Source organism: Oryzias latipes, chromosome 16 (genome assembly GCF_053564925.1).
Source record: "Oryzias latipes strain Hd-rR chromosome 16, Olatipes_Hd-rR_3.1".
NCBI lineage: Eukaryota > Metazoa > Chordata > Actinopteri > Beloniformes > Adrianichthyidae > Oryzias > Oryzias latipes.
Window position 1 is genome coordinate 10,344,507 of NC_136252.1, and position 27,106 is coordinate 10,371,612.

At 52.2% G+C, this 27,106-nt stretch overlaps 9 non-coding genes across 9 annotated transcripts; all 9 read left to right on the top strand.

The window, feature by feature from the left end:
• The first annotated feature begins 6,966 nt into the window (after window positions 1-6,966).
• LOC144985451 (5S ribosomal RNA) lies at window positions 6,967-7,085 on the top strand. Its single transcript, XR_013649280.1, has one exon. It is a non-coding gene; the product is annotated as a 5S ribosomal RNA (ribosomal RNA).
• A 601-nt stretch (window positions 7,086-7,686) lies between these two features.
• On the top strand, window positions 7,687-7,805 carry LOC144985462 (5S ribosomal RNA). Its single transcript, XR_013649291.1, has one exon. It is a non-coding gene; the product is annotated as a 5S ribosomal RNA (ribosomal RNA).
• Window positions 7,806-8,405: 600 nt separating this feature from the next.
• On the top strand, window positions 8,406-8,524 carry LOC144985473 (5S ribosomal RNA). Its single transcript, XR_013649302.1, has one exon. It is a non-coding gene; the product is annotated as a 5S ribosomal RNA (ribosomal RNA).
• A 7,130-nt stretch (window positions 8,525-15,654) lies between these two features.
• LOC144985484 (5S ribosomal RNA) lies at window positions 15,655-15,773 on the top strand. Its single transcript, XR_013649313.1, has one exon. It is a non-coding gene; the product is annotated as a 5S ribosomal RNA (ribosomal RNA).
• A 601-nt stretch (window positions 15,774-16,374) lies between these two features.
• Window positions 16,375-16,493, top strand: LOC144985496 (5S ribosomal RNA). Its single transcript, XR_013649325.1, has one exon. It is a non-coding gene; the product is annotated as a 5S ribosomal RNA (ribosomal RNA).
• A 600-nt stretch (window positions 16,494-17,093) lies between these two features.
• LOC144985507 (5S ribosomal RNA) lies at window positions 17,094-17,212 on the top strand. Its single transcript, XR_013649336.1, has one exon. It is a non-coding gene; the product is annotated as a 5S ribosomal RNA (ribosomal RNA).
• A 7,130-nt stretch (window positions 17,213-24,342) lies between these two features.
• Window positions 24,343-24,461, top strand: LOC144985518 (5S ribosomal RNA). Its single transcript, XR_013649347.1, has one exon. It is a non-coding gene; the product is annotated as a 5S ribosomal RNA (ribosomal RNA).
• Window positions 24,462-25,062: 601 nt separating this feature from the next.
• LOC111947230 (5S ribosomal RNA) lies at window positions 25,063-25,181 on the top strand. Its single transcript, XR_002873053.1, has one exon. It is a non-coding gene; the product is annotated as a 5S ribosomal RNA (ribosomal RNA).
• Window positions 25,182-25,781: 600 nt separating this feature from the next.
• LOC111947231 (5S ribosomal RNA) lies at window positions 25,782-25,900 on the top strand. The gene has a single exon (XR_002873054.1). It is a non-coding gene; the product is annotated as a 5S ribosomal RNA (ribosomal RNA).
• The last annotated feature ends 1,206 nt before the right edge of the window (window positions 25,901-27,106 follow it).

The window sequence follows — 27,106 nt, forward strand, 5'->3', positions numbered from 1 at the left end:
CGGCCAGGAAATCAAACACACAGCTTTGGGTTTCTTGCTTTTTCATGTCCTTCTGTGTCTTTCTTTTCTTTTCTTTTCTTTTTTTTTCTCCTTTTTTTTTTTTTTTTTTTTTTTTTGTCTCTGACATGACCGTCCGGGCTTCATCCAAACTCTTCAGCGAGCTGCAGGGCAGTCAGCGCCGAGGTGCAAATGCACAAGCCTGCACCCTCTAGAAACGCTGCCGTCTCGGTGACGAGCCCACGCAGGTGTGTGTGTGTGGAAGGCCGCTGTGGCGCACCTGCTGGGGTGAAAGGTCACCGTTTTGGCTGCAGGTGGGTGTGTCCGCTCAGCAGGTGCACCAATCAGTGGCACAGAGTGAGTGGGTGAAGGGGCCGCTGGGAGCAGGCAGGAGTCTGGTGCAGGCAGCGCTTAAAGGGCTCTGCTCCACACAACCCTTCGCTTACGGCCATACCACCCTGAACACGCATGCGCGAGTGCAGGAGGGTGTGACGTTGGTGACTGGAGTGTTCGGAGGATTGGTGAGCTTTTCGGCGTGTGTTTGGTGTGTCTGCTTTGTGTTTGTTTCTTTCTTTGTATTGTTTTTTTTTTCCTTTTTCCCTTATCTGTCTGCGTCTGGCTTTTCTCTCTGTGTGTGTGAGTGTGTGTGTGCGCTTTTCTCCTGCTCCCCACAGTCTTATGGCTGTTGGGGAGTTACTTTTCAGTCTCTTTTCTTTTTCTCCCTCTTTCTGCACAGTTTTTTCTTTCACTTTCACGGGGTTTTTCCCCCCCCCGTCTTGGGAGCATGGCTTCTGCGGGGGGGAGCTCTTCGGGTGATGGGCTGGGGTCTTTTTCCTCGAAGGGTGTGAGGAATGTGGGGAATGTGAAAGCGGCGTCCTCATTAGCTGCAGGTGCGGCGGCGCGGTCCGCTTCTGTTGCTACGGGGGGGGTGGAGAGATCACAGAGGGTGGATGGAGGAGAAACTTCGTCAATCAGGTATGAAAGGGATCTCACGATTCATGTGGAGCTGGTAGGTGAGGATCCTGTATCCGTGAGTGAACTGCTTCGGTACAGCAGGTTGCTCTGTGGGGGCGTGGTGGCGTGTCGTTCTGTGGGGCAAAAGCGATATGAATTGACGATGTCGAATGCGGTGGGGAGGGACAAACTATTGGATGGATTTAAAATTGGAAACACGACTGTGCAGGGGAGGAGCATCTCTAACGATGAGCTGGTAGTGTCTTTCCTGGGGCTGCCGGCGTATGTGACGGATGAAGAAATCTTGGAGAAGTTGGAGGGATGGAGAGTATCGGCGGTGTCTCCGATCAAACGGAGGATGTGGCCGGGCACTAGCGTGGCTGATGGGACGCGTTTTGTAAAAGTGAAATTTAATGAAAGCGTCCAGTCTTTGCCTTATTCGGCGAAATTTAACACGGCCACGGGACCAGAATTTTTTCGTGTCATCCACGATAAACAGGTGAAGGTCTGCAGGATCTGCATAAAACCGGGGCACATTGTCAGAGATTGCCCGGACTTTTTATGTAACAAGTGCGGCGTTCAGGGGCATTACGCCCGGGAATGTGTGTCTTCGATCCAGAAGTGTGCTGTCTGCCTCAACATGAAGGAGAACTGTGTGTGTCTAGGTGCCGCTGAGGAGACCGTGGCCTCTGATGTGAGTGACAGTGCGCGTGACAGCGCTTCGGAGGAAGACCTGTCTGACTCCGTGTCTGACGGACGCGTGTCTGCCGCGCGCCACAGCGCCGCTGCGGCGGGGCTTTCATCCACTGACGGAGGGGACGCTCTCGGACGGCAGGCGGAGGCGGGAAGCCCGGACCTGCTCCGAGCAACGGAGGTGTCAGAGGCGCACCGTTTGTCGACAGACGCGTTTCCCGTGAGGGAGGGTGAGCAGCACCCACAAATTGCCGCTACTCCCATCCGGGCGGGGGGGGCCCACGGAGCTGGTCCTGCCCCGATACCGTCTGGACCCGTGACGGGGGGAGCGCAGCACAAGAACGATGGCTCTGCCCCTGACCGGGCGGGGGGGGCCCACATAGTTGGTCCTACCCTGGTGACATCTGAACCCGTGGAGGGGGGGGCACAGCGGAGGAGCGCTGGCTCTGCCCTGGCCAGGGAGGGAGAGGCTGCGAACCTCTTCCAGACGACTGCCTTTTTGTCCCCTCGCGTCGTGAATCCCTCTGGGAATGTTGTGGGTGTGACGGATGATGAAGTGACAGGCTCTGATATGGAGGTCGACGTGCTTGCGCGTCCACAGAGGAGGTCACGGTCTCAGGGGAGCAGGAGGGGATCGAGGCAGCATAAGCAGAAGAAGACCTAGGTGTGATGTCCTTTTTAGTCTATTTCCTCATGATTAAACTCCTCAGCCTAAACATCAGAGGAGTTTGTGGGATGGACAAGGTGTCAGAAATCCTGAATGAACCCTGTGACATCCTTTGTCTACAAGAGGTGAGGTGGGATGCTGAGACCTGTGCTGCAGCTGAAAAGCTGTGGGGGGGCTCCGTCTTTTATGCAGTGGGTCCTTTGCGCTCTGCTGGGGTCGCTGTTTTCTTCAGGTCCGGGGTCTTTGACAGTGTGAACCTTCGGGTGGCAGATCCTGCAGGCCGTAAACTCATTGTGGAGTTTGAATGGGCGAGACGGAAGATGAGATTATTAAATCTATATGCTTCTAATGTTGAGAAGGAAAGAAAGATTTTTTTCCGTTCTCTCCGGCCCTTTGTGACGGAGGATTCACTCCTAGTGGGAGATTTGAATACGGTTCTGTCGCCAGCTGATGTTTCAGTGCGGAATGTTTTCAAGACAGATTTTGGACGGCAAGAACTTATCTCTGTCATGATGGACTACAACCTCGTCGACGTGTGGAGGCTGTTAAACCCTGGGAGGAGGGTTTTTTCCAGGAGGCAGATGGTGATGGGTGTCCTGAAGCAGTCTAGGATAGACCATGTCTTTTCTGCTGGAGGGGTGACACGTTTGGTTGACAGCGTTGCGTATCGTCCAAATGTGTGGAGCGATCACTCATGGGTGGAGGTGGTGCTTGACACGGTGGGTGCTAGGAAGGGTGGAGGTCTATGGATTTTAAATAACAGTGTTTTGGGTGAGGAAGGGTATCGCAGAAAGATTAAAACTTTACTGGGGTATTACAGGGATCAGATGGAAGATGACGTGGACTTCTTTTCTTGGTGGGAGGAATTGAAGGTCCGGATCCGGTTATCGACTATGGCATATTGCAAAAAAAGGAAGTGGAAGGCTCTGGAGGAGGAGAGGGACGTTAGGGCGATTCTGGAAAAAGAGGCAACCCTACTTGCGGATGACCCAGACCGTGATGTTACAGTTTATGAGGCTGCCCTGGCTCGGCTGAAGGGTTTTCAGGAGGAGAAGTGCAGGGCGGCTGCATTGAGAGCTAGGGTGAGGGACTTTGTGGAGGGTGAGAGGTCCTCGGCTTTCTTTCTGGGTTTAGAAAAAAAAAAGCAAGGCAGGTCCATCATCACGGCGCTGTACGACGCTGGAGGGAACGTGTGTACAGAGACAGATGAAATTCTGACTGTAGTGGAGAATTTTTATAAGGGCCTGTTTAATGGTGGTGGTAGTGATGAACATGCCGTGGAGGCCTGCGTGGGAGTTCTGACTGCCAGGGTGGGGGATGAGGATAAGACTGCATGTGATGCGGACATTACGGTGGAGGAGATCAGGAGAGCCATTGACAGACAAAACAGAAATAAATCTCCTGGTGCCGATGGTCTGACCGCTGAATTTTATCAATGTTTTCGGGATGACCTGGTGCCCCTTCTATCTAGGATGTTTGGTTCTTTCTGCCTGGGGCGACTGCCAACGCCCTCTTTTTGTTTAGGGACTGTTAAACTGCTGTTCAAAAATAAGGGTGACAGGGCGGACCTTGATAATTACAGGCCTATCACCTTGTTGAATACAGATTACAAAATCTTGACATCGGTGTTGGCTGAAAGGTTGAGGGAAGTGCTCCCCTCAATTTTGGGGTCTTCGCAGGCGTATGGGGTTCAGGGGAGACAGATAACGGACACGGTTCTTTCTCTTCTCTGCACGGTGGAGCATATGGAACGGTCGGGGGGATTTTTCTTAAATGTTGATTTTAGCAAAGCGTTTGATCGGGTGGAGCACGGGTTTTTGTGGAGGGTGTTAGATCGTTTTGGTTTTGGGGAACTTTTTATCTCTCGGATACGGGCACTTTATACCTCCGCTAGCAGTAAGGTGTTGTGCAATGGACATTCTACCGGCGTCTTCAGTATAACTCGGTCGATACGACAGGGCTGCCCGTTGTCGGCCATGTTGTTCAGCATCGCGGTGGAACCCCTGGCGGGCATGATTTCTGCTGATAACAGTGTTCGGGGTGTGGTCACGCCTGCGGGGAGGGAAATTAAAATCCTAGCGTATGCGGATGACACGAGCCTTGTGTTGAATGATGAGGCCAGTGTTGATGGGGCCTTGCGACAACTTCAGGCGTACTGTCGAGCCTCGGGCGCTAAGGTGAATGTCCACAAGTCTGAGATTTTCTTTTTGGGCTGCAGGGTCGACACGGTGAATAGATGGGGGTTTCGAGAGGCCACAGCTGGGGTTAGGGTGTTGGGGGTCTGGTTGGCCAGAACCCCTAGGGACACCATCCATCAAAACTGGACTGCGCTGGTGAAAAACCTGGCTCAGGTGTTGGCGTTGTGGAAAATGAGAAGGTTGACCCTGAGGGGTAAGGTCACGGTTTTGAATTCTCTGATCTTTTCGAAGATTAACTACGTGCTGTCTATCCTGCCCTTTCCTGTGCATTTCCAGACGCGCATCAATGAGTTGTTGTCTCTTTTCTTGTGGGGGTCGAGAGCGAACCAAATATCCAGGCTGACGCTGTCTCGGAATATTCAAGAGGGTGGGCTGGGTCTGGTGGAGTTGGGCGCCAGGAAGAAGGCTTTGCGCCTGAGACTGGTGGCCCGTCTCTTGGACCCGAGTCAAGTCCCTCACTGGAAGGATTATCTGGAGGATGACTTCTCTAGGCTTTTTCGACCTGGCCTTGCGGTATTCTGCCAGAGACGTCCGATGACGGCCTTTCAGGAATTGAGCCCTCTTTCCATAGAGCTGTTGTCGGCGTGGCATTCAGCTAGTGGTCTTGTAGTTCAATCCGTCTCCACCCCGTACCAGGTTTTGCATCAGCCACTGTTCCATAACGCGGTGCTCACACATGGGAGGCTTCCCCTCCAGTGTAGACTTCTGGAGGGAAGTGGTTGTCTCCTGGTGGGTGATATCATGGTTGGTGGGAGGCTGTGTGCGGTTACTGACGTTCTTTTGAGGTTTTGTGGTGGTATGACTCAGGGTGAGCGGTGGAGGGTGAAGCGGGGTTTTGCCCGGATCTCTTCCTCTGTTCCCCTGAGGTGGTTGGTTATTGTCAGGAGGGGTGGGCCTGTGCTGCAAGAGGCCAGTTTCTGTTTTCAGTTCTTGCAGGGTGGAGTGCCGGTTGCCGTGCAGTCTATAGCGACAAAGACCTGGTACCGGGCGATGCTCACCCTGGAGACCAAGGTCCCTGCGGCGGAAAGAGCATGGGGAGCAGTGTTTCCGGGTAAGGACCCTGCGAGTATTTGGAGGAGTCTGAAAGGGAGTATTTTCCCTCATTCAGTGTGGAATATGGATTTCAGGCTACGCCATAGAAAAATATATTCCAGTGTGGTTCTTCATCAGATTGATAAAGAACTGTATGATAGGACTTGTCCCGTCTGTGGCTATGTCCCTGAAACACTGGAACACATGTTTCTGGATTGTCTGGTTGTGAGGCCTTTCTGGCAGAGACTACGAGCGGCGCTGAAAGCCGGATGTTCCTTGGAGTGGGGCGTGGAGGAAGACTGGCAGTGGGCCTCGCTGTTCGGGATACCGAAAGAGGAGAGACGATCAGGATGGAAGGCGGCTGATTTACTTTTGGCGCTTGGCCGTTTTGCCATTTATCAGGCCAGGAACCTGCGACTTAAGGAAGGGCGTTCGATGGACCGATGGAGTTGTGTGAAGAGGATGTTGGGGGGACATCTACTGACGCTCGAGAAAGCGGACCCTGATGGAATGTGGCGGAGTGCTGAAATGACCAAGATTTTTTCTTGTGTGTACATGATGTAGTTTTAAGTTTAGTTTTGTGTTACTTTGGGATCTGTATTTTCTGCTTTGCAGGTCTGTTGTAGTTTTTGACTTTCTTTTGAATCTCCATCTGTAATGTTGTGATTGTTTCTTTTGTAAATATTTTAATTTCCTTTATAAATAAAAAAAAAAAAAAAAAAAAACACGCCCGATCTCGTCCGATCTCGGAAGCTAAGCAGGGTCGGGCCTGGTTAGTACTTGGATGGGAGACCGCCTGGGAATACCAGGTGCTGTAAGTTTTCCGGCTTTTGCTGGCATCCACCAAAGAGAAGGAAAATCACTCACACACCCCCACAAACAGCTTTGGGTACTTTGGTTTCCTTGTCATGCATTTGTGTCTTTGGTTTTTATTTTTCTGACACCACCGTTCTGTGACACATACAGCCACCAGAGAGCGCACCGGCCAGGAAATCAAACACACAGCTTTGGGTTTCTTGCTTTTTCATGTCCTTCTGTGTCTTTCTTTTCTTTTCTTTTCTTTTCTTTTCTTTTCTTTCTTTTTCTTTATTTATTTTTTTTTTTTTCTCTGACATGACCGTCCGGGCTTCATCCAAACTCTTCAGCGAGCTGCAGGGCAGTCAGCGCCGAGGTGCAAATGCACAAGCCTGCACCCTCTAGAAACGCTGCCGTCTCGGTGACGAGCCCACGCAGGTGTGTGTGTGTGGAAGGCCGCTGTGGCGCACCTGCTGGGGTGAAAGGTCACCGTTTTGGCTGCAGGTGGGTGTGTCCGCTCAGCAGGTGCACCAATCAGTGGCACAGAGTGAGTGGGTGAAGGGGCCGCTGGGAGCAGGCAGGAGTCTGGTGCAGGCAGCGCTTAAAGGGCTCTGCTCCACACAACCCTTCGCTTACGGCCATACCACCCTGAACACGCCCGATCTCGTCCGATCTCGGAAGCTAAGCAGGGTCGGGCCTGGTTAGTACTTGGATGGGAGACCGCCTGGGAATACCAGGTGCTGTAAGTTTTCCGGCTTTTGCTGGCATCCACCAAAGAGAAGGAAAATCACTCACACACCCCCACAAACAGCTTTGGGTACTTTGGTTTCCTTGTCATGCATTTGTGTCTTTGGTTTTTATTTTTCTGACACCACCGTTCTGTGACACATACAGCCACCAGAGAGCGCACCGGCCAGGAAATCAAACACACAGCTTTGGGTTTCTTGCTTTTTCATGTCCTTCTGTGTCTTTCTTTTCTTTTCTTTTCTTTTCTTTTCTTTTCTTTTTCTTTATTTTTTTTTTTTTTTTTTCTCTGACATGACCGTCCGGGCTTCATCCAAACTCTTCAGCGAGCTGCAGGGCAGTCAGCGCCGAGGTGCAAATGCACGAGCCTGCACCCTCTAGAAACGCTGCCGTCTCGGTGACGAGCCCACGCAGGTGTGTGTGTGTGGAAGGCCGCTGTGGCGCACCTGCTGGGGTGAAAGGTCACCGTTTTGGCTGCAGGTGGGTGTGTCCGCTCAGCAGGTGCACCAATCAGTGGCACAGAGTGAGTGGGTGAAGGGGCCGCTGGGAGCAGGCAGGAGTCTGGTGCAGGCAGCGCTTAAAGGGCTCTGCTCCACACAACCCTTCGCTTACGGCCATACCACCCTGAACACGCCCGATCTCGTCCGATCTCGGAAGCTAAGCAGGGTCGGGCCTGGTTAGTACTTGGATGGGAGACCGCCTGGGAATACCAGGTGCTGTAAGTTTTCCAGCTTTTGCTGGCATCCACCAAAGAGAAGGAAAATCACTCACACACCCCCACAAACAGCTTTGGGTACTTTGGTTTCCTTGTCATGCATTTGTGTCTTTGGTTTTTATTTTTCTGACACCACCGTTCTGTGACACATACAGCCACCAGAGAGCGCACCGGCCAGGAAATCAAACACACAGCTTTGGGTTTCTTGCTTTTTCATGTCCTTCTGTGTCTTTCTTTTCTTTTCTTTTCTTTTCTTTTCTTTCTTTTTCTTTATTTTATTTTTTTTTTTTTCTCTGACATGACCGTCCGGGCTTCATCCAAACTCTTCAGCGAGCTGCAGGGCAGTCAGCGCCGAGGTGCAAATGCACAAGCCTGCACCCTCTAGAAACGCTGCCGTCTCGGTGACGAGCCCACGCAGGTGTGTGTGTGTGGAAGGCCGCTGTGGCGCACCTGCTGGGGTGAAAGGTCACCGTTTTGGCTGCAGGTGGGTGTGTCCGCTCAGCAGGTGCACCAATCAGTGGCACAGAGTGAGTGGGTGAAGGGGCCGCTGGGAGCAGGCAGGAGTCTGGTGCAGGCAGCGCTTAAAGGGCTCTGCTCCACACAACCCTTCGCTTACGGCCATACCACCCTGAACACGCCCGATCTCGTCCGATCTCGGAAGCTAAGCAGGGTCGGGCCTGGTTAGTACTTGGATGGGAGACCGCCTGGGAATACCAGGTGCTGTAAGTTTTCCGGCTTTTGCTGGCATCCACCAAAGAGAAGGAAAATCACTCACACACCCCCACAAACAGCTTTGGGTACTTTGGTTTCCTTGTCATGCATTTGTGTCTTTGGTTTTTATTTTTCTGACACCACCGTTCTGTGACACATACAGCCACCAGAGAGCGCACCGGCCAGGAAATCAAACACACAGCTTTGGGTTTCTTGCTTTTTCATGTCCTTCTGTGTCTTTCTTTTCTTTTCTTTTCTTTTCTTTTCTTTTCTTTTTCTTTATTATTTTTTTTTTTTTTTCTCTGACATGACCGTCCGGGCTTCATCCAAACTCTTCAGCGAGCTGCAGGGCAGTCAGCGCCGAGGTGCAAATGCACGAGCCTGCACCCTCTAGAAACGCTGCCGTCTCGGTGACGAGCCCACGCAGGTGTGTGTGTGTGGAAGGCCGCTGTGGCGCACCTGCTGGGGTGAAAGGTCACCGTTTTGGCTGCAGGTGGGTGTGTCCGCTCAGCAGGTGCACCAATCAGTGGCACAGAGTGAGTGGGTGAAGGGGCCGCTGGGAGCAGGCAGGAGTCTGGTGCAGGCAGCGCTTAAAGGGCTCTGCTCCACACAACCCTTCGCTTACGGCCATACCACCCTGAACACGCATGCGCGAGTGCAGGAGGGTGTGACGTTGGTGACTGGAGTGTTCGGAGGATTGGTGAGCTTTTCGGCGTGTGTTTGGTGTGTCTGCTTTGTGTTTGTTTCTTTCTTTGTATTGTTTTTTTTTTCCTTTTTCCCTTATCTGTCTGCGTCTGGCTTTTCTCTCTGTGTGTGTGAGTGTGTGTGTGCGCTTTTCTCCTGCTCCCCACAGTCTTATGGCTGTTGGGGAGTTACTTTTCAGTCTCTTTTCTTTTTCTCCCTCTTTCTGCACAGTTTTTTCTTTCACTTTCACGGGGTTTTTCCCCCCCCCGTCTTGGGAGCATGGCTTCTGCGGGGGGGAGCTCTTCGGGTGATGGGCTGGGGTCTTTTTCCTCGAAGGGTGTGAGGAATGTGGGGAATGTGAAAGCGGCGTCCTCATTAGCTGCAGGTGCGGCGGCGCGGTCCGCTTCTGTTGCTACGGGGGGGGTGGAGAGATCACAGAGGGTGGATGGAGGAGAAACTTCGTCAATCAGGTATGAAAGGGATCTCACGATTCATGTGGAGCTGGTAGGTGAGGATCCTGTATCCGTGAGTGAACTGCTTCGGTACAGCAGGTTGCTCTGTGGGGGCGTGGTGGCGTGTCGTTCTGTGGGGCAAAAGCGATATGAATTGACGATGTCGAATGCGGTGGGGAGGGACAAACTATTGGATGGATTTAAAATTGGAAACACGACTGTGCAGGGGAGGAGCATCTCTAACGATGAGCTGGTAGTGTCTTTCCTGGGGCTGCCGGCGTATGTGACGGATGAAGAAATCTTGGAGAAGTTGGAGGGATGGAGAGTATCGGCGGTGTCTCCGATCAAACGGAGGATGTGGCCGGGCACTAGCGTGGCTGATGGGACGCGTTTTGTAAAAGTGAAATTTAATGAAAGCGTCCAGTCTTTGCCTTATTCGGCGAAATTTAACACGGCCACGGGACCGGAATTTTTTCGTGTCATCCACGATAAACAGGTGAAGGTCTGCAGGATCTGCATAAAACCGGGGCACATTGTCAGAGATTGCCCGGACTTTTTATGTAACAAGTGCGGCGTTCAGGGGCATTACGCCCGGGAATGTGTGTCTTCGATCCAGAAGTGTGCTGTCTGCCTCAACATGAAGGAGAACTGTGTGTGTCTAGGTGCCGCTGAGGAGACCGTGGCCTCTGATGTGAGTGACAGTGCGCGTGACAGCGCTTCGGAGGAAGACCTGTCTGACTCCGTGTCTGACGGACGCGTGTCTGCCGCGCGCCACAGCGCCGCTGCGGCGGGGCTTTCATCCACTGACGGAGGGGACGCTCTCGGACGGCAGGCGGAGGCGGGAAGCCCGGACCTGCTCCGAGCAACGGAGGTGTCAGAGGCGCACCGTTTGTCGACAGACGCGTTTCCCGTGAGGGAGGGTGAGCAGCACCCACAAATTGCCGCTACTCCCATCCGGGCGGGGGGGGCCCACGGAGCTGGTCCTGCCCCGATACCGTCTGGACCCGTGACGGGGGGAGCGCAGCACAAGAACGATGGCTCTGCCCCTGACCGGGCGGGGGGGGCCCACATAGTTGGTCCTACCCTGGTGACATCTGAACCCGTGGAGGGGGGGGCACAGCGGAGGAGCGCTGGCTCTGCCCTGGCCAGGGAGGGAGAGGCTGCGAACCTCTTCCAGACGACTGCCTTTTTGTCCCCTCGCGTCGTGAATCCCTCTGGGAATGTTGTGGGTGTGACGGATGATGAAGTGACAGGCTCTGATATGGAGGTCGACGTGCTTGCGCGTCCACAGAGGAGGTCACGGTCTCAGGGGAGCAGGAGGGGATCGAGGCAGCATAAGCAGAAGAAGACCTAGGTGTGATGTCCTTTTTAGTCTATTTCCTCATGATTAAACTCCTCAGCCTAAACATCAGAGGAGTTTGTGGGATGGACAAGGTGTCAGAAATCCTGAATGAACCCTGTGACATCCTTTGTCTACAAGAGGTGAGGTGGGATGCTGAGACCTGTGCTGCAGCTGAAAAGCTGTGGGGGGGCTCCGTCTTTTATGCAGTGGGTCCTTTGCGCTCTGCTGGGGTCGCTGTTTTCTTCAGGTCCGGGGTCTTTGACAGTGTGAACCTTCGGGTGGCAGATCCTGCAGGCCGTAAACTCATTGTGGAGTTTGAATGGGCGAGACGGAAGATGAGATTATTAAATCTATATGCTTCTAATGTTGAGAAGGAAAGAAAGATTTTTTTCCGTTCTCTCCGGCCCTTTGTGACGGAGGATTCACTCCTAGTGGGAGATTTGAATACGGTTCTGTCGCCAGCTGATGTTTCAGTGCGGAATGTTTTCAAGACAGATTTTGGACGGCAAGAACTTATCTCTGTCATGATGGACTACAACCTCGTCGACGTGTGGAGGCTGTTAAACCCTGGGAGGAGGGTTTTTTCCAGGAGGCAGATGGTGATGGGTGTCCTGAAGCAGTCTAGGATAGACCATGTCTTTTCTGCTGGAGGGGTGACACGTTTGGTTGACAGCGTTGCGTATCGTCCAAATGTGTGGAGCGATCACTCATGGGTGGAGGTGGTGCTTGACACGGTGGGTGCTAGGAAGGGTGGAGGTCTATGGATTTTAAATAACAGTGTTTTGGGTGAGGAAGGGTATCGCAGAAAGATTAAAACTTTACTGGGGTATTACAGGGATCAGATGGAAGATGACGTGGACTTCTTTTCTTGGTGGGAGGAATTGAAGGTCCGGATCCGGTTATCGACTATGGCATATTGCAAAAAAAGGAAGTGGAAGGCTCTGGAGGAGGAGAGGGACGTTAGGGCGATTCTGGAAAAAGAGGCAACCCTACTTGCGGATGACCCAGACCGTGATGTTACAGTTTATGAGGCTGCCCTGGCTCGGCTGAAGGGTTTTCAGGAGGAGAAGTGCAGGGCGGCTGCATTGAGAGCTAGGGTGAGGGACTTTGTGGAGGGTGAGAGGTCCTCGGCTTTCTTTCTGGGTTTAGAAAAAAAAAAGCAAGGCAGGTCCATCATCACGGCGCTGTACGACGCTGGAGGGAACGTGTGTACAGAGACAGATGAAATTCTGACTGTAGTGGAGAATTTTTATAAGGGCCTGTTTAATGGTGGTGGTAGTGATGAACATGCCGTGGAGGCCTGCGTGGGAGTTCTGACTGCCAGGGTGGGGGATGAGGATAAGACTGCATGTGATGCGGACATTACGGTGGAGGAGATCAGGAGAGCCATTGACAGACAAAACAGAAATAAATCTCCTGGTGCCGATGGTCTGACCGCTGAATTTTATCAATGTTTTCGGGATGACCTGGTGCCCCTTCTATCTAGGATGTTTGGTTCTTTCTGCCTGGGGCGACTGCCAACGCCCTCTTTTTGTTTAGGGACTGTTAAACTGCTGTTCAAAAATAAGGGTGACAGGGCGGACCTTGATAATTACAGGCCTATCACCTTGTTGAATACAGATTACAAAATCTTGACATCGGTGTTGGCTGAAAGGTTGAGGGAAGTGCTCCCCTCAATTTTGGGGTCTTCGCAGGCGTATGGGGTTCAGGGGAGACAGATAACGGACACGGTTCTTTCTCTTCTCTGCACGGTGGAGCATATGGAACGGTCGGGGGGATTTTTCTTAAATGTTGATTTTAGCAAAGCGTTTGATCGGGTGGAGCACGGGTTTTTGTGGAGGGTGTTAGATCGTTTTGGTTTTGGGGAACTTTTTATCTCTCGGATACGGGCACTTTATACCTCCGCTAGCAGTAAGGTGTTGTGCAATGGACATTCTACCGGCGTCTTCAGTATAACTCGGTCGATACGACAGGGCTGCCCGTTGTCGGCCATGTTGTTCAGCATCGCGGTGGAACCCCTGGCGGGCATGATTTCTGCTGATAACAGTGTTCGGGGTGTGGTCACGCCTGCGGGGAGGGAAATTAAAATCCTAGCGTATGCGGATGACACGAGCCTTGTGTTGAATGATGAGGCCAGTGTTGATGGGGCCTTGCGACAACTTCAGGCGTACTGTCGAGCCTCGGGCGCTAAGGTGAATGTCCACAAGTCTGAGATTTTCTTTTTGGGCTGCAGGGTCGACACGGTGAATAGATGGGGGTTTCGAGAGGCCACAGCTGGGGTTAGGGTGTTGGGGGTCTGGTTGGCCAGAACCCCTAGGGACACCATCCATCAAAACTGGACTGCGCTGGTGAAAAACCTGGCTCAGGTGTTGGCGTTGTGGAAAATGAGAAGGTTGACCCTGAGGGGTAAGGTCACGGTTTTGAATTCTCTGATCTTTTCGAAGATTAACTACGTGCTGTCTATCCTGCCCTTTCCTGTGCATTTCCAGACGCGCATCAATGAGTTGTTGTCTCTTTTCTTGTGGGGGTCGAGAGCGAACCAAATATCCAGGCTGACGCTGTCTCGGAATATTCAAGAGGGTGGGCTGGGTCTGGTGGAGTTGGGCGCCAGGAAGAAGGCTTTGCGCCTGAGACTGGTGGCCCGTCTCTTGGACCCGAGTCAAGTCCCTCACTGGAAGGATTATCTGGAGGATGACTTCTCTAGGCTTTTTCGACCTGGCCTTGCGGTATTCTGCCAGAGACGTCCGATGACGGCCTTTCAGGAATTGAGCCCTCTTTCCATAGAGCTGTTGTCGGCGTGGCATTCAGCTAGTGGTCTTGTAGTTCAATCCGTCTCCACCCCGTACCAGGTTTTGCATCAGCCACTGTTCCATAACGCGGTGCTCACACATGGGAGGCTTCCCCTCCAGTGTAGACTTCTGGAGGGAAGTGGTTGTCTCCTGGTGGGTGATATCATGGTTGGTGGGAGGCTGTGTGCGGTTACTGACGTTCTTTTGAGGTTTTGTGGTGGTATGACTCAGGGTGAGCGGTGGAGGGTGAAGCGGGGTTTTGCCCGGATCTCTTCCTCTGTTCCCCTGAGGTGGTTGGTTATTGTCAGGAGGGGTGGGCCTGTGCTGCAAGAGGCCAGTTTCTGTTTTCAGTTCTTGCAGGGTGGAGTGCCGGTTGCCGTGCAGTCTATAGCGACAAAGACCTGGTACCGGGCGATGCTCACCCTGGAGACCAAGGTCCCTGCGGCGGAAAGAGCATGGGGAGCAGTGTTTCCGGGTAAGGACCCTGCGAGTATTTGGAGGAGTCTGAAAGGGAGTATTTTCCCTCATTCAGTGTGGAATATGGATTTCAGGCTACGCCATAGAAAAATATATTCCAGTGTGGTTCTTCATCAGATTGATAAAGAACTGTATGATAGGACTTGTCCCGTCTGTGGCTATGTCCCTGAAACACTGGAACACATGTTTCTGGATTGTCTGGTTGTGAGGCCTTTCTGGCAGAGACTACGAGCGGCGCTGAAAGCCGGATGTTCCTTGGAGTGGGGCGTGGAGGAAGACTGGCAGTGGGCCTCGCTGTTCGGGATACCGAAAGAGGAGAGACGATCAGGATGGAAGGCGGCTGATTTACTTTTGGCGCTTGGCCGTTTTGCCATTTATCAGGCCAGGAACCTGCGACTTAAGGAAGGGCGTTCGATGGACCGATGGAGTTGTGTGAAGAGGATGTTGGGGGGACATCTACTGACGCTCGAGAAAGCGGACCCTGATGGAATGTGGCGGAGTGCTGAAATGACCAAGATTTTTTCTTGTGTGTACATGATGTAGTTTTAAGTTTAGTTTTGTGTTACTTTGGGATCTGTATTTTCTGCTTTGCAGGTCTGTTGTAGTTTTTGACTTTCTTTTGAATCTCCATCTGTAATGTTGTGATTGTTTCTTTTGTAAATATTTTAATTTCCTTTATAAATAAAAAAAAAAAAAAAAAAAAACACGCCCGATCTCGTCCGATCTCGGAAGCTAAGCAGGGTCGGGCCTGGTTAGTACTTGGATGGGAGACCGCCTGGGAATACCAGGTGCTGTAAGTTTTCCGGCTTTTGCTGGCATCCACCAAAGAGAAGGAAAATCACTCACACACCCCCACAAACAGCTTTGGGTACTTTGGTTTCCTTGTCATGCATTTGTGTCTTTGGTTTTTATTTTTCTGACACCACCGTTCTGTGACACATACAGCCACCAGAGAGCGCACCGGCCAGGAAATCAAACACACAGCTTTGGGTTTCTTGCTTTTTCATGTCCTTCTGTGTCTTTCTTTTCTTTTCTTTTCTTTTCTTTTCTTTTCTTTCTTTTTCTTTATTTATTTTTTTTTTTTTCTCTGACATGACCGTCCGGGCTTCATCCAAACTCTTCAGCGAGCTGCAGGGCAGTCAGCGCCGAGGTGCAAATGCACAAGCCTGCACCCTCTAGAAACGCTGCCGTCTCGGTGACGAGCCCACGCAGGTGTGTGTGTGTGGAAGGCCGCTGTGGCGCACCTGCTGGGGTGAAAGGTCACCGTTTTGGCTGCAGGTGGGTGTGTCCGCTCAGCAGGTGCACCAATCAGTGGCACAGAGTGAGTGGGTGAAGGGGCCGCTGGGAGCAGGCAGGAGTCTGGTGCAGGCAGCGCTTAAAGGGCTCTGCTCCACACAACCCTTCGCTTACGGCCATACCACCCTGAACACGCCCGATCTCGTCCGATCTCGGAAGCTAAGCAGGGTCGGGCCTGGTTAGTACTTGGATGGGAGACCGCCTGGGAATACCAGGTGCTGTAAGTTTTCCGGCTTTTGCTGGCATCCACCAAAGAGAAGGAAAATCACTCACACACCCCCACAAACAGCTTTGGGTACTTTGGTTTCCTTGTCATGCATTTGTGTCTTTGGTTTTTATTTTTCTGACACCACCGTTCTGTGACACATACAGCCACCAGAGAGCGCACCGGCCAGGAAATCAAACACACAGCTTTGGGTTTCTTGCTTTTTCATGTCCTTCTGTGTCTTTCTTTTCTTTTCTTTTCTTTTCTTTTCTTTTCTTTTTCTTTATTTTTTTTTTTTTTTTTTCTCTGACATGACCGTCCGGGCTTCATCCAAACTCTTCAGCGAGCTGCAGGGCAGTCAGCGCCGAGGTGCAAATGCACGAGCCTGCACCCTCTAGAAACGCTGCCGTCTCGGTGACGAGCCCACGCAGGTGTGTGTGTGTGGAAGGCCGCTGTGGCGCACCTGCTGGGGTGAAAGGTCACCGTTTTGGCTGCAGGTGGGTGTGTCCGCTCAGCAGGTGCACCAATCAGTGGCACAGAGTGAGTGGGTGAAGGGGCCGCTGGGAGCAGGCAGGAGTCTGGTGCAGGCAGCGCTTAAAGGGCTCTGCTCCACACAACCCTTCGCTTACGGCCATACCACCCTGAACACGCCCGATCTCGTCCGATCTCGGAAGCTAAGCAGGGTCGGGCCTGGTTAGTACTTGGATGGGAGACCGCCTGGGAATACCAGGTGCTGTAAGTTTTCCAGCTTTTGCTGGCATCCACCAAAGAGAAGGAAAATCACTCACACACCCCCACAAACAGCTTTGGGTACTTTGGTTTCCTTGTCATGCATTTGTGTCTTTGGTTTTTATTTTTCTGACACCACCGTTCTGTGACACATACAGCCACCAGAGAGCGCACCGGCCAGGAAATCAAACACACAGCTTTGGGTTTCTTGCTTTTTCATGTCCTTCTGTGTCTTTCTTTTCTTTTCTTTTCTTTTCTTTTCTTTCTTTTTCTTTATTTTATTTTTTTTTTTTTCTCTGACATGACCGTCCGGGCTTCATCCAAACTCTTCAGCGAGCTGCAGGGCAGTCAGCGCCGAGGTGCAAATGCACAAGCCTGCACCCTCTAGAAACGCTGCCGTCTCGGTGACGAGCCCACGCAGGTGTGTGTGTGTGGAAGGCCGCTGTGGCGCACCTGCTGGGGTGAAAGGTCACCGTTTTGGCTGCAGGTGGGTGTGTCCGCTCAGCAGGTGCACCAATCAGTGGCACAGAGTGAGTGGGTGAAGGGGCCGCTGGGAGCAGGCAGGAGTCTGGTGCAGGCAGCGCTTAAAGGGCTCTGCTCCACACAACCCTTCGCTTACGGCCATACCACCCTGAACACGCCCGATCTCGTCCGATCTCGGAAGCTAAGCAGGGTCGGGCCTGGTTAGTACTTGGATGGGAGACCGCCTGGGAATACCAGGTGCTGTAAGTTTTCCGGCTTTTGCTGGCATCCACCAAAGAGAAGGAAAATCACTCACACACCCCCACAAACAGCTTTGGGTACTTTGGTTTCCTTGTCATGCATTTGTGTCTTTGGTTTTTATTTTTCTGACACCACCGTTCTGTGACACATACAGCCACCAGAGAGCGCACCGGCCAGGAAATCAAACACACAGCTTTGGGTTTCTTGCTTTTTCATGTCCTTCTGTGTCTTTCTTTTCTTTTCTTTTCTTTTCTTTTCTTTTCTTTTTCTTTATTATTTTTTTTTTTTTTTCTCTGACATGACCGTCCGGGCTTCATCCAAACTCTTCAGCGAGCTGCAGGGCAGTCAGCGCCGAGGTGCAAATGCACGAGCCTGCACCCTCTAGAAACGCTGCCGTCTCGGTGACGAGCCCACGCAGGTGTGTGTGTGTGGAAGGCCGCTGTGGCGCACCTGCTGGGGTGAAAGGTCACCGTTTTGGCTGCAGGTGGGTGTGTCCGCTCAGCAGGTGCACCAATCAGTGGCACAGAGTGAGTGGGTGAAGGGGCCGCTGGGAGCAGGCAGGAGTCTGGTGCAGGCAGCGCTTAAAGGGCTCTGCTCCACACAACCCTTCGCTTACGGCCATACCACCCTGAACACGCATGCGCGAGTGCAGGAGGGTGTGACGTTGGTGACTGGAGTGTTCGGAGGATTGGTGAGCTTTTCGGCGTGTGTTTGGTGTGTCTGCTTTGTGTTTGTTTCTTTCTTTGTATTGTTTTTTTTTTCCTTTTTCCCTTATCTGTCTGCGTCTGGCTTTTCTCTCTGTGTGTGTGAGTGTGTGTGTGCGCTTTTCTCCTGCTCCCCACAGTCTTATGGCTGTTGGGGAGTTACTTTTCAGTCTCTTTTCTTTTTCTCCCTCTTTCTGCACAGTTTTTTCTTTCACTTTCACGGGGTTTTTCCCCCCCCCGTCTTGGGAGCATGGCTTCTGCGGGGGGGAGCTCTTCGGGTGATGGGCTGGGGTCTTTTTCCTCGAAGGGTGTGAGGAATGTGGGGAATGTGAAAGCGGCGTCCTCATTAGCTGCAGGTGCGGCGGCGCGGTCCGCTTCTGTTGCTACGGGGGGGGTGGAGAGATCACAGAGGGTGGATGGAGGAGAAACTTCGTCAATCAGGTATGAAAGGGATCTCACGATTCATGTGGAGCTGGTAGGTGAGGATCCTGTATCCGTGAGTGAACTGCTTCGGTACAGCAGGTTGCTCTGTGGGGGCGTGGTGGCGTGTCGTTCTGTGGGGCAAAAGCGATATGAATTGACGATGTCGAATGCGGTGGGGAGGGACAAACTATTGGATGGATTTAAAATTGGAAACACGACTGTGCAGGGGAGGAGCATCTCTAACGATGAGCTGGTAGTGTCTTTCCTGGGGCTGCCGGCGTATGTGACGGATGAAGAAATCTTGGAGAAGTTGGAGGGATGGAGAGTATCGGCGGTGTCTCCGATCAAACGGAGGATGTGGCCGGGCACTAGCGTGGCTGATGGGACGCGTTTTGTAAAAGTGAAATTTAATGAAAGCGTCCAGTCTTTGCCTTATTCGGCGAAATTTAACACGGCCACGGGACCAGAATTTTTTCGTGTCATCCACGATAAACAGGTGAAGGTCTGCAGGATCTGCATAAAACCGGGGCACATTGTCAGAGATTGCCCGGACTTTTTATGTAACAAGTGCGGCGTTCAGGGGCATTACGCCCGGGAATGTGTGTCTTCGATCCAGAAGTGTGCTGTCTGCCTCAACATGAAGGAGAACTGTGTGTGTCTAGGTGCCGCTGAGGAGACCGTGGCCTCTGATGTGAGTGACAGTGCGCGTGACAGCGCTTCGGAAGAAGACCTGTCTGACTCCGTGTCTGACGGACGCGTGTCTGCCGCGCGCCACAGCGCCGCTGCGGCGGGGCTTTCATCCACTGACGGAGGGGACGCTCTCGGACGGCAGGCGGAGGCGGGAAGCCCGGACCTGCTCCGAGCAACGGAGGTGTCAGAGGCGCACCGTTTGTCGACAGACGCGTTTCCCGTGAGGGAGGGTGAGCAGCACCCACAAATTGCCGCTACTCCCATCCGGGCGGGGGGGGCCCACGGAGCTGGTCCTGCCCCGATACCGTCTGGACCCGTGACGGGGGGAGCGCAGCACAAGAACGATGGCTCTGCCCCTGACCGGGCGGGGGGGGCCCACATAGTTGGTCCTACCCTGGTGACATCTGAACCCGTGGAGGGGGGGGCACAGCGGAGGAGCGCTGGCTCTGCCCTGGCCAGGGAGGGAGAGGCTGCGAACCTCTTCCAGACGACTGCCTTTTTGTCCCCTCGCGTCGTGAATCCCTCTGGGAATGTTGTGGGTGTGACGGATGATGAAGTGACAGGCTCTGATATGGAGGTCGACGTGCTTGCGCGTCCACAGAGGAGGTCACGGTCTCAGGGGAGCAGGAGGGGATCGAGGCAGCATAAGCAGAAGAAGACCTAGGTGTGATGTCCTTTTTAGTCTATTTCCTCATGATTAAACTCCTCAGCCTAAACATCAGAGGAGTTTGTGGGATGGACAAGGTGTCAGAAATCCTGAATGAACCCTGTGACATCCTTTGTCTACAAGAGGTGAGGTGGGATGCTGAGACCTGTGCTGCAGCTGAAAAGCTGTGGGGGGGCTCCGTCTTTTATGCAGTGGGTCCTTTGCGCTCTGCTGGGGTCGCTGTTTTCTTCAGGTCCGGGGTCTTTGACAGTGTGAACCTTCGGGTGGCAGATCCTGCAGGCCGTAAACTCATTGTGGAGTTTGAATGGGCGAGACGGAAGATGAGATTATTAAATCTATATGCTTCTAATGTTGAGAAGGAAAGAAAGATTTTTTTCCGTTCTCTCCGGCCCTTTGTGACGGAGGATTCACTCCTAGTGGGAGATTTGAATACGGTTCTGTCGCCAGCTGATGTTTCAGTGCGGAATGTTTTCAAGACAGATTTTGGACGGCAAGAACTTATCTCTGTCATGATGGACTACAACCTCGTCGACGTGTGGAGGCTGTTAAACCCTGGGAGGAGGGTTTTTTCCAGGAGGCAGATGGTGATGGGTGTCCTGAAGCAGTCTAGGATAGACCATGTCTTTTCTGCTGGAGGGGTGACACGTTTGGTTGACAGCGTTGCGTATCGTCCAAATGTGTGGAGCGATCACTCATGGGTGGAGGTGGTGCTTGACACGGTGGGTGCTAGGAAGGGTGGAGGTCTATGGATTTTAAATAACAGTGTTTTGGGTGAGGAAGGGTATCGCAGAAAGATTAAAACTTTACTGGGGTATTACAGGGATCAGATGGAAGATGACGTGGACTTCTTTTCTTGGTGGGAGGAATTGAAGGTCCGGATCCGGTTATCGACTATGGCATATTGCAAAAAAAGGAAGTGGAAGGCTCTGGAGGAGGAGAGGGACGTTAGGGCGATTCTGGAAAAAGAGGCAACCCTACTTGCGGATGACCCAGACCGTGATGTTACAGTTTATGAGGCTGCCCTGGCTCGGCTGAAGGGTTTTCAGGAGGAGAAGTGCAGGGCGGCTGCATTGAGAGCTAGGGTGAGGGACTTTGTGGAGGGTGAGAGGTCCTCGGCTTTCTTTCTGGGTTTAGAAAAAAAAAAGCAAGGCAGGTCCATCATCACGGCGCTGTACGACGCTGGAGGGAACGTGTGTACAGAGACAGATGAAATTCTGACTGTAGTGGAGAATTTTTATAAGGGCCTGTTTAATGGTGGTGGTAGTGATGAACATGCCGTGGAGGCCTGCGTGGGAGTTCTGACTGCCAGGGTGGGGGATGAGGATAAGACTGCATGTGATGCGGACATTACGGTGGAGGAGATCAGGAGAGCCATTGACAGACAAAACAGAAATAAATCTCCTGGTGCCGATGGTCTGACCGCTGAATTTTATCAATGTTTTCGGGATGACCTGGTGCCCCTTCTATCTAGGATGTTTGGTTCTTTCTGCCTGGGGCGACTGCCAACGCCCTCTTTTTGTTTAGGGACTGTTAAACTGCTGTTCAAAAATAAGGGTGACAGGGCGGACCTTGATAATTACAGGCCTATCACCTTGTTGAATACAGATTACAAAATCTTGACATCGGTGTTGGCTGAAAGGTTGAGGGAAGTGCTCCCCTCAATTTTGGGGTCTTCGCAGGCGTATGGGGTTCAGGGGAGACAGATAACGGACACGGTTCTTTCTCTTCTCTGCACGGTGGAGCATATGGAACGGTCGGGGGGATTTTTCTTAAATGTTGATTTTAGCAAAGCGTTTGATCGGGTGGAGCACGGGTTTTTGTGGAGGGTGTTAGATCGTTTTGGTTTTGGGGAACTTTTTATCTCTCGGATACGGGCACTTTATACCTCCGCTAGCAGTAAGGTGTTGTGCAATGGACATTCTACCGGCGTCTTCAGTATAACTCGGTCGATACGACAGGGCTGCCCGTTGTCGGCCATGTTGTTCAGCATCGCGGTGGAACCCCTGGCGGGCATGATTTCTGCTGATAACAGTGTTCGGGGTGTGGTCACGCCTGCGGGGAGGGAAATTAAAATCCTAGCGTATGCGGATGACACGAGCCTTGTGTTGAATGATGAGGCCAGTGTTGATGGGGCCTTGCGACAACTTCAGGCGTACTGTCGAGCCTCGGGCGCTAAGGTGAATGTCCACAAGTCTGAGATTTTCTTTTTGGGCTGCAGGGTCGACACGGTGAATAGATGGGGGTTTCGAGAGGCCACAGCTGGGGTTAGGGTGTTGGGGGTCTGGTTGGCCAGAACCCCTAGGGACACCATCCATCAAAACTGGACTGCGCTGGTGAAAAACCTGGCTCAGGTGTTGGCGTTGTGGAAAATGAGAAGGTTGACCCTGAGGGGTAAGGTCACGGTTTTGAATTCTCTGATCTTTTCGAAGATTAACTACGTGCTGTCTATCCTGCCCTTTCCTGTGCATTTCCAGACGCGCATCAATGAGTTGTTGTCTCTTTTCTTGTGGGGGTCGAGAGCGAACCAAATATCCAGGCTGACGCTGTCTCGGAATATTCAAGAGGGTGGGCTGGGTCTGGTGGAGTTGGGCGCCAGGAAGAAGGCTTTGCGCCTGAGACTGGTGGCCCGTCTCTTGGACCCGAGTCAAGTCCCTCACTGGAAGGATTATCTGGAGGATGACTTCTCTAGGCTTTTTCGACCTGGCCTTGCGGTATTCTGCCAGAGACGTCCGATGACGGCCTTTCAGGAATTGAGCCCTCTTTCCATAGAGCTGTTGTCGGCGTGGCATTCAGCTAGTGGTCTTGTAGTTCAATCCGTCTCCACCCCGTACCAGGTTTTGCATCAGCCACTGTTCCATAACGCGGTGCTCACACATGGGAGGCTTCCCCTCCAGTGTAGACTTCTGGAGGGAAGTGGTTGTCTCCTGGTGGGTGATATCATGGTTGGTGGGAGGCTGTGTGCGGTTACTGACGTTCTTTTGAGGTTTTGTGGTGGTATGACTCAGGGTGAGCGGTGGAGGGTGAAGCGGGGTTTTGCCCGGATCTCTTCCTCTGTTCCCCTGAGGTGGTTGGTTATTGTCAGGAGGGGTGGGCCTGTGCTGCAAGAGGCCAGTTTCTGTTTTCAGTTCTTGCAGGGTGGAGTGCCGGTTGCCGTGCAGTCTATAGCGACAAAGACCTGGTACCGGGCGATGCTCACCCTGGAGACCAAGGTCCCTGCGGCGGAAAGAGCATGGGGAGCAGTGTTTCCGGGTAAGGACCCTGCGAGTATTTGGAGGAGTCTGAAAGGGAGTATTTTCCCTCATTCAGTGTGGAATATGGATTTCAGGCTACGCCATAGAAAAATATATTCCAGTGTGGTTCTTCATCAGATTGATAAAGAACTGTATGATAGGACTTGTCCCGTCTGTGGCTATGTCCCTGAAACACTGGAACACATGTTTCTGGATTGTCTGGTTGTGAGGCCTTTCTGGCAGAGACTACGAGCGGCGCTGAAAGCCGGATGTTCCTTGGAGTGGGGCGTGGAGGAAGACTGGCAGTGGGCCTCGCTGTTCGGGATACCGAAAGAGGAGAGACGATCAGGATGGAAGGCGGCTGATTTACTTTTGGCGCTTGGCCGTTTTGCCATTTATCAGGCCAGGAACCTGCGACTTAAGGAAGGGCGTTCGATGGACCGATGGAGTTGTGTGAAGAGGATGTTGGGGGGACATCTACTGACGCTCGAGAAAGCGGACCCTGATGGAATGTGGCGGAGTGCTGAAATGACCAAGATTTTTTCTTGTGTGTACATGATGTAGTTTTAAGTTTAGTTTTGTGTTACTTTGGGATCTGTATTTTCTGCTTTGCAGGTCTGTTGTAGTTTTTGACTTTCTTTTGAATCTCCATCTGTAATGTTGTGATTGTTTCTTTTGTAAATATTTTAATTTCCTTTATAAATAAAAAAAAAAAAAAAAAAAAACACGCCCGATCTCGTCCGATCTCGGAAGCTAAGCAGGGTCGGGCCTGGTTAGTACTTGGATGGGAGACCGCCTGGGAATACCAGGTGCTGTAAGTTTTCCGGCTTTTGCTGGCATCCACCAAAGAGAAGGAAAATCACTCACACACCCCCACAAACAGCTTTGGGTACTTTGGTTTCCTTGTCATGCATTTGTGTCTTTGGTTTTTATTTTTCTGACACCACCGTTCTGTGACACATACAGCCACCAGAGAGCGCACCGGCCAGGAAATCAAACACACAGCTTTGGGTTTCTTGCTTTTTCATGTCCTTCTGTGTCTTTCTTTTCTTTTCTTTTCTTTTCTTTTCTTTTCTTTCTTTTTCTTTATTTATTTTTTTTTTTTTCTCTGACATGACCGTCCGGGCTTCATCCAAACTCTTCAGCGAGCTGCAGGGCAGTCAGCGCCGAGGTGCAAATGCACAAGCCTGCACCCTCTAGAAACGCTGCCGTCTCGGTGACGAGCCCACGCAGGTGTGTGTGTGTGGAAGGCCGCTGTGGCGCACCTGCTGGGGTGAAAGGTCACCGTTTTGGCTGCAGGTGGGTGTGTCCGCTCAGCAGGTGCACCAATCAGTGGCACAGAGTGAGTGGGTGAAGGGGCCGCTGGGAGCAGGCAGGAGTCTGGTGCAGGCAGCGCTTAAAGGGCTCTGCTCCACACAACCCTTCGCTTACGGCCATACCACCCTGAACACGCCCGATCTCGTCCGATCTCGGAAGCTAAGCAGGGTCGGGCCTGGTTAGTACTTGGATGGGAGACCGCCTGGGAATACCAGGTGCTGTAAGTTTTCCGGCTTTTGCTGGCATCCACCAAAGAGAAGGAAAATCACTCACACACCCCCACAAACAGCTTTGGGTACTTTGGTTTCCTTGTCATGCATTTGTGTCTTTGGTTTTTATTTTTCTGACACCACCGTTCTGTGACACATACAGCCACCAGAGAGCGCACCGGCCAGGAAATCAAACACACAGCTTTGGGTTTCTTGCTTTTTCATGTCCTTCTGTGTCTTTCTTTTCTTTTCTTTTCTTTTCTTTTCTTTTCTTTTTCTTTATTTTTTTTTTTTTTTTTTCTCTGACATGACCGTCCGGGCTTCATCCAAACTCTTCAGCGAGCTGCAGGGCAGTCAGCGCCGAGGTGCAAATGCACGAGCCTGCACCCTCTAGAAACGCTGCCGTCTCGGTGACGAGCCCACGCAGGTGTGTGTGTGTGGAAGGCCGCTGTGGCGCACCTGCTGGGGTGAAAGGTCACCGTTTTGGCTGCAGGTGGGTGTGTCCGCTCAGCAGGTGCACCAATCAGTGGCACAGAGTGAGTGGGTGAAGGGGCCGCTGGGAGCAGGCAGGAGTCTGGTGCAGGCAGCGCTTAAAGGGCTCTGCTCCACACAACCCTTCGCTTACGGCCATACCACCCTGAACACGCCCGATCTCGTCCGATCTCGGAAGCTAAGCAGGGTCGGGCCTGGTTAGTACTTGGATGGGAGACCGCCTGGGAATACCAGGTGCTGTAAGTTTTCCAGCTTTTGCTGGCATCCACCAAAGAGAAGGAAAATCACTCACACACCCCCACAAACAGCTTTGGGTACTTTGGTTTCCTTGTCATGCATTTGTGTCTTTGGTTTTTATTTTTCTGACACCACCGTTCTGTGACACATACAGCCACCAGAGAGCGCACCGGCCAGGAAATCAAACACACAGCTTTGGGTTTCTTGCTTTTTCATGTCCTTCTGTGTCTTTCTTTTCTTTTCTTTTCTTTTCTTTTCTTTCTTTTTCTTTATTTTATTTTTTTTTTTTTCTCTGACATGACCGTCCGGGCTTCATCCAAACTCTTCAGCGAGCTGCAGGGCAGTCAGCGCCGAGGTGCAAATGCACAAGCCTGCACCCTCTAGAAACGCTGCCGTCTCGGTGACGAGCCCACGCAGGTGTGTGTGTGTGGAAGGCCGCTGTGGCGCACCTGCTGGGGTGAAAGGTCACCGTTTTGGCTGCAGGTGGGTGTGTCCGCTCAGCAGGTGCACCAATCAGTGGCACAGAGTGAGTGGGTGAAGGGGCCGCTGGGAGCAGGCAGGAGTCTGGTGCAGGCAGCGCTTAAAGGGCTCTGCTCCACACAACCCTTCGCTTACGGCCATACCACCCTGAACACGCCCGATCTCGTCCGATCTCGGAAGCTAAGCAGGGTCGGGCCTGGTTAGTACTTGGATGGGAGACCGCCTGGGAATACCAGGTGCTGTAAGTTTTCCGGCTTTTGCTGGCATCCACCAAAGAGAAGGAAAATCACTCACACACCCCCACAAACAGCTTTGGGTACTTTGGTTTCCTTGTCATGCATTTGTGTCTTTGGTTTTTATTTTTCTGACACCACCGTTCTGTGACACATACAGCCACCAGAGAGCGCACCGGCCAGGAAATCAAACACACAGCTTTGGGTTTCTTGCTTTTTCATGTCCTTCTGTGTCTTTCTTTTCTTTTCTTTTCTTTTCTTTTCTTTTCTTTTTCTTTATTATTTTTTTTTTTTTTTCTCTGACATGACCGTCCGGGCTTCATCCAAACTCTTCAGCGAGCTGCAGGGCAGTCAGCGCCGAGGTGCAAATGCACGAGCCTGCACCCTCTAGAAACGCTGCCGTCTCGGTGACGAGCCCACGCAGGTGTGTGTGTGTGGAAGGCCGCTGTGGCGCACCTGCTGGGGTGAAAGGTCACCGTTTTGGCTGCAGGTGGGTGTGTCCGCTCAGCAGGTGCACCAATCAGTGGCACAGAGTGAGTGGGTGAAGGGGCCGCTGGGAGCAGGCAGGAGTCTGGTGCAGGCAGCGCTTAAAGGGCTCTGCTCCACACAACCCTTCGCTTACGGCCATACCACCCTGAACACGCGTGTGCAGGGGGGTGTGGCTTTGTGGTTTGTATCTGGTGAGGTTTTCGGCGTCTGAGATTTCTCTCTCCTTGTTTCTCTCTTTTGTCTTTCTTTTTTGCTCCTTTCCTCTTTTTTTCCCTTGCTCCCCACAGTTTTAACTGCTGGGGAGCCTTAGACTTTTTTCTTCTTTTTTCTTCTCTTTTTTTTCTTTGGGTTTTGCCTTCTCTTTTATATGTGTTGGTGTCACTCACTGAGGTTTTCTTTCCGTATTTATGATGCCCCCGTGTTCTGAGCATGGCTTCAGAAGGGGGGCATTCTCTGGGTATTGGACAGAAATCTAATCCGGAGAAAAATGTACAGTTTGTCGGCGTGGCAGGTCCGGCGTCTGCAGGTGCAGCGGCAAGGCCTGCTTCAGTCACGGAGGGTGGTGTGAATAAGTCACTGGGTGTTAATGATGGCGAGTGTCCTAAAATTATTTATGATCGAGACTTGACAATTCACGTTGAATTATTGGGTGATGAACCTGTGTCGGTTAATGAGTTGATTAAGTACAGCCGGTTACTATGTGGGGGCGTGGTGGCGTGTCGGGCAGTGGGA